Source organism: Pterocles gutturalis, unplaced genomic scaffold (genome assembly GCF_000699245.1).
Source record: "Pterocles gutturalis isolate BGI_N339 unplaced genomic scaffold, ASM69924v1 scaffold10070, whole genome shotgun sequence".
In the NCBI taxonomy this organism is placed as follows: Eukaryota; Metazoa; Chordata; class Aves; order Pterocliformes; family Pteroclidae; genus Pterocles; species Pterocles gutturalis.
The window spans coordinates 103,224-114,892 of record NW_010145878.1 but is presented as its reverse complement, the minus strand read 5'-3'; the positions used below and the strand labels follow the sequence as shown (position 1 = coordinate 114,892).

The following is an 11,669-nucleotide window of genomic DNA, read 5'->3' as shown; positions in this document are numbered from 1 at the left end:
AGGGAAGCTGTGGGGCCTTTTGGAGTCTGATACTGCAGCAGGACCCACCTGGCTTGGTAAATTTCAGCAGCGTTAGTGGCAGAAATCCTCATTTGTACCAAAAAAAAAAAAGGAAACTAGGATCAACCCCCCCTTTTTGTGACATCTTTTTTTTTAAAAATCTGTTATACTGCCAGAGCATATGGAGGGCTCCTGACTGTTGTCTGGAACAGGGCAGGATGACAGGGACATTTTCCCCTGTGGCAGGCAAGGATGGGAAACTGTGGCTGGGAATTCAGTGGAACAGAGACGCTGTTTCGCCTCGGAGCATCGGATACTATAGCTTGACAGATAGATGACAGGACAGGGTCAGTGCAGAGACTATCCCTTTTCCTCATCACTCACACCTCCCATATATGTTAACACAAGCACCTTCCAGCTTTTCTGGATGTTAAATGGTCTAAACAATGAGGATTTTGCCCTAATCCCCAGGAGAAGTGCTCCTCTGTCACAGAAAGGCTCTGTTCCTGGTGCACAAGAAGTTAACAGCACTCCTAAGCACTCTTGCAGATGCGAGCAGTATGCTGGAGATAAGTTATATCAGGAGAAAGCGTTATCACTTGGGCTTACGTATTTTGTGCTTATCCATTGGACTCTAAAAAGCTGTTGCATTTAATTACTCATTTTTCAAAGCATTTATTAATCATTTATTAGCTCTTTGTTCATTTGCTGTAGATGTAACTTGACATATAAAGTGAGCCCAGTCATTTTAGAACCAAGCACATCTCAGGAGGAGGAAAGCACTGCGTGATGGAAAAGGCCTTAGTCATCTTATCTGCAAAGCACTTGGCACGTGGTGGTACAGCTCTAGCTGGGGCCTCCAGGTACTTCAGGAATATAAATACTACTGCCTCCAGCTGCCCCATCGCCTGAGATATCTGGGGCACTGAATGAATTAGTTGGCAGGCTGCATATTGGACTGGAGATTTCTAACCTGAAGTTATCACTGTTAAACCTCGTGATACATCCTGCAGAGCTGCTCAGTCCCTGTGAGTGAACCTTTCCCACCCCCACACTCCCCAGTACCCAGTGTGGGTCTTGGAGCTCACAACGCTGCAGCCTTCCCTCTGCGCCATCAGTTAATGGAGCAGGAGGACAATCACGAGGCGGAGAACGTACCCACCAGCAGAACTTCAGGGAGTCCTAAGCCCCTCGTTGGTACCCAGCAGAGTTGCAGGTATAGCACAGTCAACCTGACAAGGGCAGTCATCTTTCACACTTGCTTCATCCCTTGCTGTCTATTTGTTCCCAAACACAAACTCATGCCAAAAAAACATCCGAAGTATCTTTAGTGTTCAGCATTACTAACCGCAAGTCCAGGGATCAGAGAGCTTCAGGAAATAGCAAAGTATCTTCCTTGCCAGAAAGACCAGCACTGTCAGAGTGATTTTCTCAAAGACTTATAGGCTCTGCCAGGGGAATTAGGGTCAAATTTTCCCCAGATGTTGCGATTTCCCTATGATTGCTAGCAGGAAATAAAGAAACCTTTATTTCCTAATAGAGCAACATCCTACTTCTCCTCTGTTGTCCTCTACAAGGAGAGCAGCACAGCAAGTAGCAAAACACAGCCATTGCCAAACAAACAAAAACCACCTAAGAAATGAGTGTCTCTATTCTGGCATTATAAGAAGACATGATAAGGCCCAGGATCATCTCAACCAGTTTGAGATATCTTAACGAAGCACCTCATTTAGGCAGGTGTTACTCTTTTGCTCTAGTCAATGGTGTCAGGAAGCTTTGAGAACAGAAGAGGAAATAACACTCTATAAATGCTGTTGCTTTATTTCTTCCCCCCCCCAAAAAAAAGAAATCATAGCCCACCTGGGTTTTAAATAGCTTTTCAGGCTTTCCTAATGAACGTTTCTCTGAATGTTTGCATGTCTTCTGTTTGCCCTCAATATGGGGAAAAGCTTAAGTCAATAAGTTTTTATTTGATTTGTAAATAATGCCAGAGTGACACATTATCACAGATTTACAGAACTCTGACTCCACGTCTTGTCCTCTAGATATGACATGCCAGAAACATCACTCAAGTAGGCTGCAAGGAGCAGAGTAGGGGATGGAGATTAAAATAACTTTAAGACCATCTAGAACTTTATCCTGTACCTCTGTTTAGCCCACAACCATCATGAGCTGGTGAAATAATTGCTTTGGACAGATAATAAAACATCCTCCAGCAAAACTAAGGTACTTAATATACTGCCCAAGTCAATTTCCCTTATTTCTGCTGTCCTCTTGCTTTTAATAATGGTTTAATGAAAAATTCAAAATTAATTGGAACTGGCATTAGGCATTCACGTGTTCCAGTGGGGGTTTCACTGCTTCAATATTTCATAACCTGACTTCACTGCTATGCTTCTCCTTATCCTGGCTTTCATAGGCTAGAATATAATCTCTTTTCATAAAATGAAGGGTCCCAATATGGGCGGATGGGGGTACATGTGAAATTTTTGCAACCACATCATAGGCAAAGAAATAAAAATAATAGCTGTGTGTTTTCCTTCTGGCACCATCCCCCTTTTCAGTGTAATGATATGCATCTGAGCCTTGACGGGAAAGAGCTGTCCTAAAAATAAACAGGAGCTGTCTGAAAGGTGTCTGAGGGAGGTATTTGGCAGCTGTCAGGCTGTCACGTATGCTGGAAGGATGGAGCTGATGGACTCGCTGACACCAGACGGGCTCTGCTGAAATGAGAATGCCTTATGCTTCCCTTGGCACTCACTGGGCAAATTCTGTTGGCCAGAGCCATCAGACCTTGGTCTGTCTGGGGCCTGATCCAGTTCTGGCTACCGTCAATGAGAGTCTGCCCTTGGAATGCAGTGGGAATTGGATCAGACCCCTTGCTTTCCCCCTGAGACTCTGGCTTTACACCAGGGATGAATCTGGGCTCCCCAAGTGGATGTCATCCCAATGGAGAAGGATACGCCAGGCCCCAGGCTTGAAAGTTTCTGGAGGTCTCTGAAAATGAGGTCTCTCCCTGAAATGTCTACATTTGGGGACCAGAGACGTTTTCTGTTGTAACAGCTTTGCACCGCTCTGTGCCTCAGTTTCTCCTCCTCTAATAGGGGCGGTGTTGTCCTGTCTTCAAGAAGATTATTGACATATCCATAGATCCAGGCATTTATCAATGCTTCCAGATCATGACTGTGCTAAAAGCTGTTCCTGTTTCCCACAAGGCACCTAATGGACATGTGTTACACCCCATGAGATGAGCAAACAGAAACACGAAGGCACGACATGACTCATCTCAAGCCTTTCCAGCGACTCAGTGGCAGAGTGAGGACCCAAGAATCCCAGTCCCCACCAAAACAATCATACCTTTACAGGGGTGGAACCTGGAGAGAAAATCTTGCCAGCAGAAGCTTCAGTTCTTCTGATGTGCACAGGGAAATCTCCATTGCCTGGGGTGTAACTGAAGATATTTGCTGCTGTTCTTGGCAGAGACATAATGTGCTGGGGAAGGAAAAAGAAGGGAGGTGTGAAGGCAGAGTGGAAACCTCGTTTCTCAACAGAAGAGTGGACACGTCTCTTGTTCTCAATGGGAGCTGACTGCTGCCATATCTGAAAATCTGACAGTTTGCTTTGTTATCTAATGGGCAAGAGCAACCCCTTTTGAGTGAAGAGCAGACTCTGAAGTCAACTATCTTGCAGTACTTTGGTCTGAAAACACTGGTCTGTGTTGAGAAGAATGGACAAGGGAATTAATTCCTGTAATATGGGCTGCAGGAAATTACCTACAAGATAAGAGGGTGACTTGATCTTTTTGAGAAAAAGAGAAAAAAAAAAAAAGAGTTCCTTATCTTGATGATGTTTGCTCTGAAGTATCATCTTGTGACTGCCAGAGTCTGCCTTGCAGGATCATTCAATTACAGCCAGCTCCCGTGGCTGGCATTCTTCCTTCCTTTCGGAGGTATCGTACTTACCAAAGTATTGCTTGTTCCTCTTGGTATTCTGCTGTCGCCTGTTTGCGCAGTGTGTCTGCAGCCCCGTGATGCTGTCCTCGCTCACATGCTGGAGCAGGATACGACCAGCCCTTCAATTAGGCAGGGATCTGAAAGGAAATCAAGATGATGAACCCGAGTGGAACACGTGAGTCAGTATTAGATATCTGATGGTATGACGAGCAATGAATGAGTCCTACCCCTCTTGGAGGGTCCCAGCCCGTTTCCCTACGATAACTACACAGATCTCCTAGGGGGAAACTGGCTGGCACTAATGAGGGGTGTTCACACCAGCCAGGCTCTGTGTCTCCTTCAGGGTGCTCTGGCTCTCCCTCATGAGGAATTTTTCGCTATGCAGAATACTTTTCTTCATTAAAATGGCCATATTAAATAGTTGTGAGGTTCCTCAACGCCTACTTTGTTGAACCGATCTACCCCACCACCAGCAGCTTTTTAGAGCAGGAGCCATGAGGTTACTAAACCCTTTCATTTCTCCCATGCACCCACGTTTCTAATGGTTGTGGAGATCCAGCTTTAAAGTCCTCTGAGAGCCATTGGAATGAAGAGCACTTTGAGAAGACGTTGTAATTATCATGGGATTTAGGGGTGTGTGGAAATGAGTCACGGAGACGTTTCCCAGCCAGCAGGCTCTTGGAACCAGGTGAGCTCTTCCCTGGAATGTGAAGCATGTAGCACGGCAACTGGGCGGAACAGGTTTGGCAGGACATTTTAAGTTGTTCACAGCAGCCAGCCTCTTCAGAGCCACATCCCTGCTTTACCGACCTCCCAGCTGGATGCTCCTCTCTGCCACACTGGCCTCGGTGAGCTGGAAAGGATGGACACGCTGCGAAGGAGCCTTTCTCGCTGGAAGAGGTACCACATTAAGGTGCACCTGGCCGACGAGGACCTGATGATGCCCCTGACAGTCAAGCCCAGAGACACTGTGATGGACCTACGGGCTCACTTAGTACGGGAGGGCGTCACTTCCTGGAAGAAAACATTTTATTACAACTCCAGGCAGCTTGAGGAGCACGAGACCCTCAAAGAAGCCAATATCCAGAATGGTTCTGTCCTGCTTCTTGTCAGCAATAAAAGGTAGGCAAGGAGCTTGTCTGCAGTGGGGGCGGCGCAAAGGAAGGGGATTGCTCTGCGTGTCTCAGCCCTCTGGGGTGCTTTCCTGTTGGGGTTTGCAGAAAGCAGATCAGGAACACAAACACTGCCATTTCCCGCAGGCAGATTGAGATTCAAGGTTCTTCAGCTCCAGCCATGCTGCAGTGTGAAATAAGGGGGTAAGAGGAGGAGGAAAGCTGGCTGATGCTGCCTGTCCTGTCTCTGATCAGGTCTCACTTTCCCGACTACGTGGCCAAGCACAGAGGGAGAGCCAAGACATGCAAAAGGGCAAGGGAGATTGTGAGACAGGGGGGAGTGCTCTGGGAGCCCCTCTCTGGTCCTCATTCTTTCCTGTCATGCCTGGCTCTCTCAATTTCTTTTTAGTAGATACTTTCTGCAAGTATTTAGGGGAGGCACAGCCCTGCTTTGACAGGGAAAGTCGCCAGCTTACAGCAAAGCACAAATGAGTGCTGGACAGAGACGGCAAGAGGCTGCAGCTTCCCAAAACGTGGCCAGATTGCGGCAGAAACTACAGTGAGAGTAGAGACTTCCAGGATAGCCAGTGTGAAGGAGATCAGTCAGGGCAAGTCTTATGTTCCAGCGGGAACGAAAGCTGAGATAATGGACCTGAGACCCACTGGCCACAGGATAGTTTAGATGCAGTGGGATGAATTTACACCCACCTGCGCTGTCTTTCCTAATGCCTGGTTGTTGCTGCCATCACGGTTAATTCTGTGAAGCATTTTGGGGATAGCGGGTAGAAGAGGGGCACAGCAGAGCACAGGTGTACTGTGTCGAATTCAGCTTTCTGAATCCTAAGCCCTCTGAGTTATGTGTCTCTGCTGATCAGAGCTTCCTCTGCAGAAAAACCTGCACTAAAGACTTCAGTTCCTGATGATATGCCACATACTGGAATGGTCCTATTTTCCAGTCCAGAGGCAGCTTGAAATCTCACACAAAGAAGATTTAATAAAGCATTTCCTTTCAGAGCTCAGCCAGACACAAGAGATTTCACATCGCTCAACTAACTGCAAACCCCAAGTCACCCATGGCCCCTTTCTCCAACATCTCATTTCAGCTCTGTGATTAACTTGGCTCAGCTCCTCCTTTTCACCTTGTTTTTAATGGCAGGAGCATTTCTGTTTGTTGTTGTTTCCAGTGTTTATTTTCCTAAATTGTACAGCCTGAATTTTTGAGAGTAAAAAAAGATTTGGAGGGACTCAGTTGATGGAGTGCACATATTGACACTCTTTTGACAGATGCCTGATTTCCATAACGTGCTCAGCACCTTCCCACATGCTGCAAAAGCAGGGTGTAACCGCAGCGATGCAAAAATCACCAGGAGATCCTGTCTCTGGTGTGCTGAGTTCAGGGTGCCCGCCTGAAGTCACTGGCCATTTTTGAAAATTTAGAGCCTGTCGTTTAAAGTCCCAGCTCAATTTTTTGTGAGTACATGGAAAAGGGAGACGGATTTTAAATATTTTTCACCACGCAGAGGGCTGGTTTTTAGAGGCCTGTCTCTATCACTTCAACTGGGAGTTAGGAAATAACTAGTGGGAGAAGGCAGGCACTGCATTGCAATTGAGATTACAGCACCATTTTGAGCCTTAAGATTATTTGGCCAGATCTGCTATAAATCCACGTTTCTCCAACAGTGCCCATAGAGACACGCCAGTCTGTATCAGCTGGGCAACAGTGTGCAACCTCGGGGAACACGAGGAGAGCAGCCTACGCAGTGTTGGGACTGCTTAGGAGCCACAGGAGCAGAGAGGAACAGAGAACGTGGTGCTGGGCTTGGCCAGCAGCCCTGAGGATTTAAGAGTAGGTTTTAGTACTCACCGACTTCGTGAAATATGGACCCTCTCCATCAAAGGTCAGCTTCTGCTTCTTAAGTTTCTCCCCGAAATCTTGGTGTCTCCTACTTACTCTTTTGTACCGAGATGCCAGCCAAGTGGAGCTATATTAATTCCAAAAGTGGAGTTGCTCTGATTGCCAAGGTCTGCAGCTCAGTGTCGTGCCTATAAATATTAATGGTCACTCTGTATGCTCTGTGTTCCTACAAAGGGCTCACGGGACAGTTTACTTTGAACCAGAGAAAACATGAAAATGACCCCCGCCCCCCCCCCCCCCTTAATGCCTTGGTAGATAATTGGCATTTAGCAAAGGCCAAGTCAGCATTTCCACTTCTTGCTCATGTTTTCTGGGGTTTATAACTTAGTCATAAAAATTCACTTAAGGCTGCAGCTTGGCAGGAGAGGGATCAGCATACCAGCTAATGCTGAAAATTTATTTGGACCTTAGCGTTTAAAAGTTTGAGCAAGCCATTTTGGAGTTCAGTCAACACAACCTCTCGCCCTGGGAAAACACACGGGCAGGCCAGAACTGGGAATATCACATCCTCTGAGGATGCAATTCCCCCTTGCAGAGAGCTTGTTAATCACATTACTGCTGCACTGATTCAGATTGCAATCCTGTTGCAGCAGAAGCTGAGCAGAGAACACGCTGAAAACCAGTTTCTACCCTAGAGAGCTACATATTACAACAACATGGTTTACAAGTGGGTAAAACAAGCAAAGCAAGACTTGAAATGTGAATGAACAAGCAGAGAGAGAAAGCCCCCAGCTCAGTGGCCTTGGGCCAGCCTGTGGTGTTCAAGCCATCGGTGCCCAACGCAAGGAGACCACCAGCAAGTCTCGACATGAAAAGAGCAGCCATCCAGCACAGATGCAAGAGCATCCAAAGGGCATGCAGCAGACTGTCCTAAATGCTCGAGGCGTGATCAGTCCTGGCACTGTGGACCACGCCATGGCAGAACCTGTTTGGCTTGCTCTGGAGGCGGTGCAGGGCCAGGTAGCTGCTCAGCTGGTCTGGTGGTGGTGTGGGAGTTCCTGAAACTGGCACGACTCTTCCTGAATTTTGTCTGCTGCAGTGAGCCGCCCAGATGCTTTTTGCCGGCTGCCGATTGCGGAGCACCAACCAAAGAGGTCTCTCACAGTGTATCCAGCAGCAGTGCTGGCCAGAGGGTGTATGGTATTAGCTGCTCCTGGTTGATAATTTGTTGGCTGCATTTTTATATTTGATGTTAGGTGGAGGGACAGTGTCTTGAACTGATGAATCCACCACTTAACCCATGAGATATTTCAAAGAAATTAACCAACACCTGGACTGCTCTCTGTTCCAATGTTGGAATTTTGGCCCAGTCCAGATGCATTTCAGGAGCTAGCATGGGCCAGGGACTGTTCCTTGTGGGCTGTCTGGATGTGACCACTCAGCTTTGGAGGGTAAGAATTTAACAATAAAACCTTGGCCGTTCTGTGCCAGCTGTCCTCTCAGTGCAGAAGAAAGTCCCAGGCATGTTTAATTTACTGGCATAGACTCAGCCGCAGCAGCCCCTCCGTCTTTTATAAGCTGAGGTTCATTGAGGCCACACAGCTATTGTCATCACATACGGTTTGCCCAGAGAATGGAGTTCAGTAAGTCATTGCTGAATAGGTTAAATAAAGTAGATACCAGCACTAAGTTTAGCAGAAGTCTATTATCTGGAATCTCTTGGTGTTGATTTTCTGGCCTGGAGCCACTTGAAGACATGTATCTCAGGGCATTAGCTCAGTTACCATAACAACTTATCCAGGAACAACTCCTGACAGCTCAAAGAGCAGACCAAGGTCCCACGTGATGTATAAGTCACTCTTAGGTCATGATAAGCATGTCCAGGAGTCTCCCTCTTCTGCAATCCAGCCTCAGTGTCCCTGGTGAGCGCCACTGCTTACACAAGCTTTAACACGCTTGGGACCCTGCTTTGTCATTCAGAGGCTGTTCAGCCTCGTTTTCCAAAGGTCCATCCAGTCGAGGAGCTACCTCCTGGCAGAATAACAGAACCATCCATCTTTGGGGAACCCAGCTAATTCCCTTATTGGTATTCAGTTTACAGTCTCTGATTTTTGGCTTCATAAAGGAAAACGATGACTGAGCCACTTGTGTAACGCCCAGTCTAGAAAGAGAAACCAGGAAAATAAGGGGATCTACAGTCTGACCCTGCATAGAAAGCTGACATTACAGCCCAGACATGAATTAAGTCCCTTACACTGGGTTTCAGTCTGATTTTGTGATGCCTGCTCCTCAGCACGGAAGGGAGACTTTTCACTCCCATCCAACGACTACGGAGTTCCCCTGTTAAGCCTAGGCCTAGCAGCAGGCTCCAACGCATCTCACGGTAGGATAATGATCCTTTAAATGGCACTGGGAGTCTCTCTTCTCAGGGAGAACTAATTAAGTTCTTCAGCACATGCTTAGACATATGTTGACCTGGTATGGCCTCAAAAGGCCTGCTTCCATCTACTGGATAAATAACACTGGCTTAAAAAATATCCTCCTAGAGATGCGTTACTTAGGCAACAGCCAGGTGGGGAACTGACTTCTCCATCTCTGTGGCTGAATCTATTTATGTGTACTCACGGGCCAAGCTCTCTGCTGGTGTAAACTCCTTGAAATCAGTTAAAGTGATTTTTAAGTTCCAAAAGCACCGGTGCAGCTACCTCTGCTGACCTCCTGCAGCGTACAGGCCAGAAAATGACACCTGTATTTATCTCAGTTACTTACTGCTCAGCTCAAAAAGCTCATTTAACAAAAGCAGAGGGTTGCATCAGTGGAGAACATGGTCCATCGTACCTGAATTCCTCCCCTGTGCAGTTGCACTGTATTGCACTAGATGAAACTCAGCTAATGTGTCCCACGGGGAATCTGTCTTGGCTCTAGGCAAAGAATTAATGAATGGAAAGTATATTCTAAACGAAGTTATTTTCTGGTGTGATGTGGCACAGCTTCCTCCTGGATTTCTCTGTGAGTGTGCTGATTTATACCAGGCGAGGATTTTGCCCAGTTGGTGTTTTACAGGGTAGATGTGCTACAGAGTGATCTCACAGCAAATCCTTGGCTATTACAATCCCCTGAAATTTCAGCTGAGGAAGTAAGGGCTGGAACATGAATCCTGTTCTGCGTTTTGCAGAAAACCCAACCAGCAGTTGATACCAGCCCAAGCAGACTTGTAGTGTCCTTTGTTAGGACCCAACAAAAAAACCCCACCCCATAAACTCTGAACTTCTCTAAGTCCTGATGAAATGTTTGCAGCACAGGCTCAGTTTCTTGCGTGCATCATTGCAAAGAGGAATTCACAGGAGTCAAAAGACACAGCCCTGCACTTACTGGCTCTGCTGGGTGGGGTGGCTGCCTGGGAGAGCTGCTGTCTACGGGCCATGAGCATCTTGGTTGCAGTCCAAGGCGTGATCATGAGCTCTGTAAGCAAATGCCAGCCCTGAGGAGGTACCCCCGAAACCTGCAAGAGCTGAAGCCCAGGGGGTAGCCCTAGAGAATTTCTAAGCGTATTTAGAAGAGTAACCAAGAAAGTAAGCCTACTTTTTCTACAGCTTAAGTCTTCGATGCAGGTTCTGTACCCCTGCCAGAAAGCGCTTATGGAACCAGAACCCCAGAAAACTGCCATTTAGTGCTAACGCATGGGGTGGGCATGTCTAGAGCTATGGCTTACTATAAGCATCGTCAAAGTGCTCCTAAAGCTACAGACGGCCCTTGTTCTAAGGTGAAAAATGGATTTCCAGGAGCATGCACTAAAGAGGGGGAGCCTTGCTTATGGGAAAAAGGCTTCCTGACAGTGGCAGACAATCTGAAGGAAGGTGAAGGCACCTTTTGCAGAAGGATAAATAGGTCTGAAACCCTGCAGGTGGCTTAGCTACACAGTGTGACCAACAAACCAAAACAGCCAGAGGATCAGGTTGACATTCTGTCCACGCCAGGGTCAGTGTCTCCTTGGTCAAATGCCATTTTTGATTGCACGTCTACACTGTGCTCCAAGTATTTGCCTCTTTCTTATTCAGATAATGCCAAAGAGCACAGCCAAAGCCATGAGAGACGGGGAGTGTGACAAGGGCTGAAGGGAAGCAGATGGAAGAGAGCTTGGCCATGGAAAGGCAGCCTGGCCACCAGCGTTTGGTAAGTCCCTCCCTGCACACCAGCTCCAGAACTGTTCAGAAAGCAGCTCCGAGTGTTTTCAGCACAGTACCCATGAATAATTAACCCAAACAAAACAACAAATGGCATTTCCTCATCAGTGTGCCATGTGGTCTGAGCTGCCAAAGGAGAAGCGTGGGTAAGACTGACTCAGCTCCTGAGGGCAGTGAATCAGAGTGAAAAGCCCATGAAAGGGTGACTTCTGCCAGGGTGATGAAGCAAGAAGGAGCAGAGGTGGACTTTGCTTAGGGCCCTGGATGGCGACGCAGGACATCTGAGACTCCTGCCGACTCTCTCACAGGATTCCTCAGTAAGTTGCTGGTCTTGACCTTTGTTCTCCTACGTGTAAGTCTGAGGTGATTTATTCTTCCCTTTCTCCTACTCTTTGGCCATCCAGTTGTGACTCAGGTTAGGCACCGTCTGGGCTCCTGAGCAGGTCCCATACAGCGGGGCCCTGATTTTGAGGTTGAAGGCTCTGTAGACAGTCACTATAGACAGTCCTGGAGCTTGACAGCCTTCATATATCCAAAGCACAGAGACTGGGTGGTCACTGTTACG

The 11,669-nt window shown here is 47.3% G+C and overlaps 1 long non-coding RNA gene across 1 annotated transcript; it reads left to right on the top strand.

Moving 5' to 3' along the window:
• The first annotated feature begins 4,768 nt into the window (after positions 1-4,768).
• LOC104470561 lies at positions 4,769-11,402 on the top strand. Its single transcript, XR_727637.1, has 2 exons — positions 4,769-5,075; positions 10,979-11,402. It is a non-coding gene; the product is annotated as an uncharacterized LOC104470561 (long non-coding RNA).
• Positions 11,403-11,669: the final 267 nt, after the last annotated feature.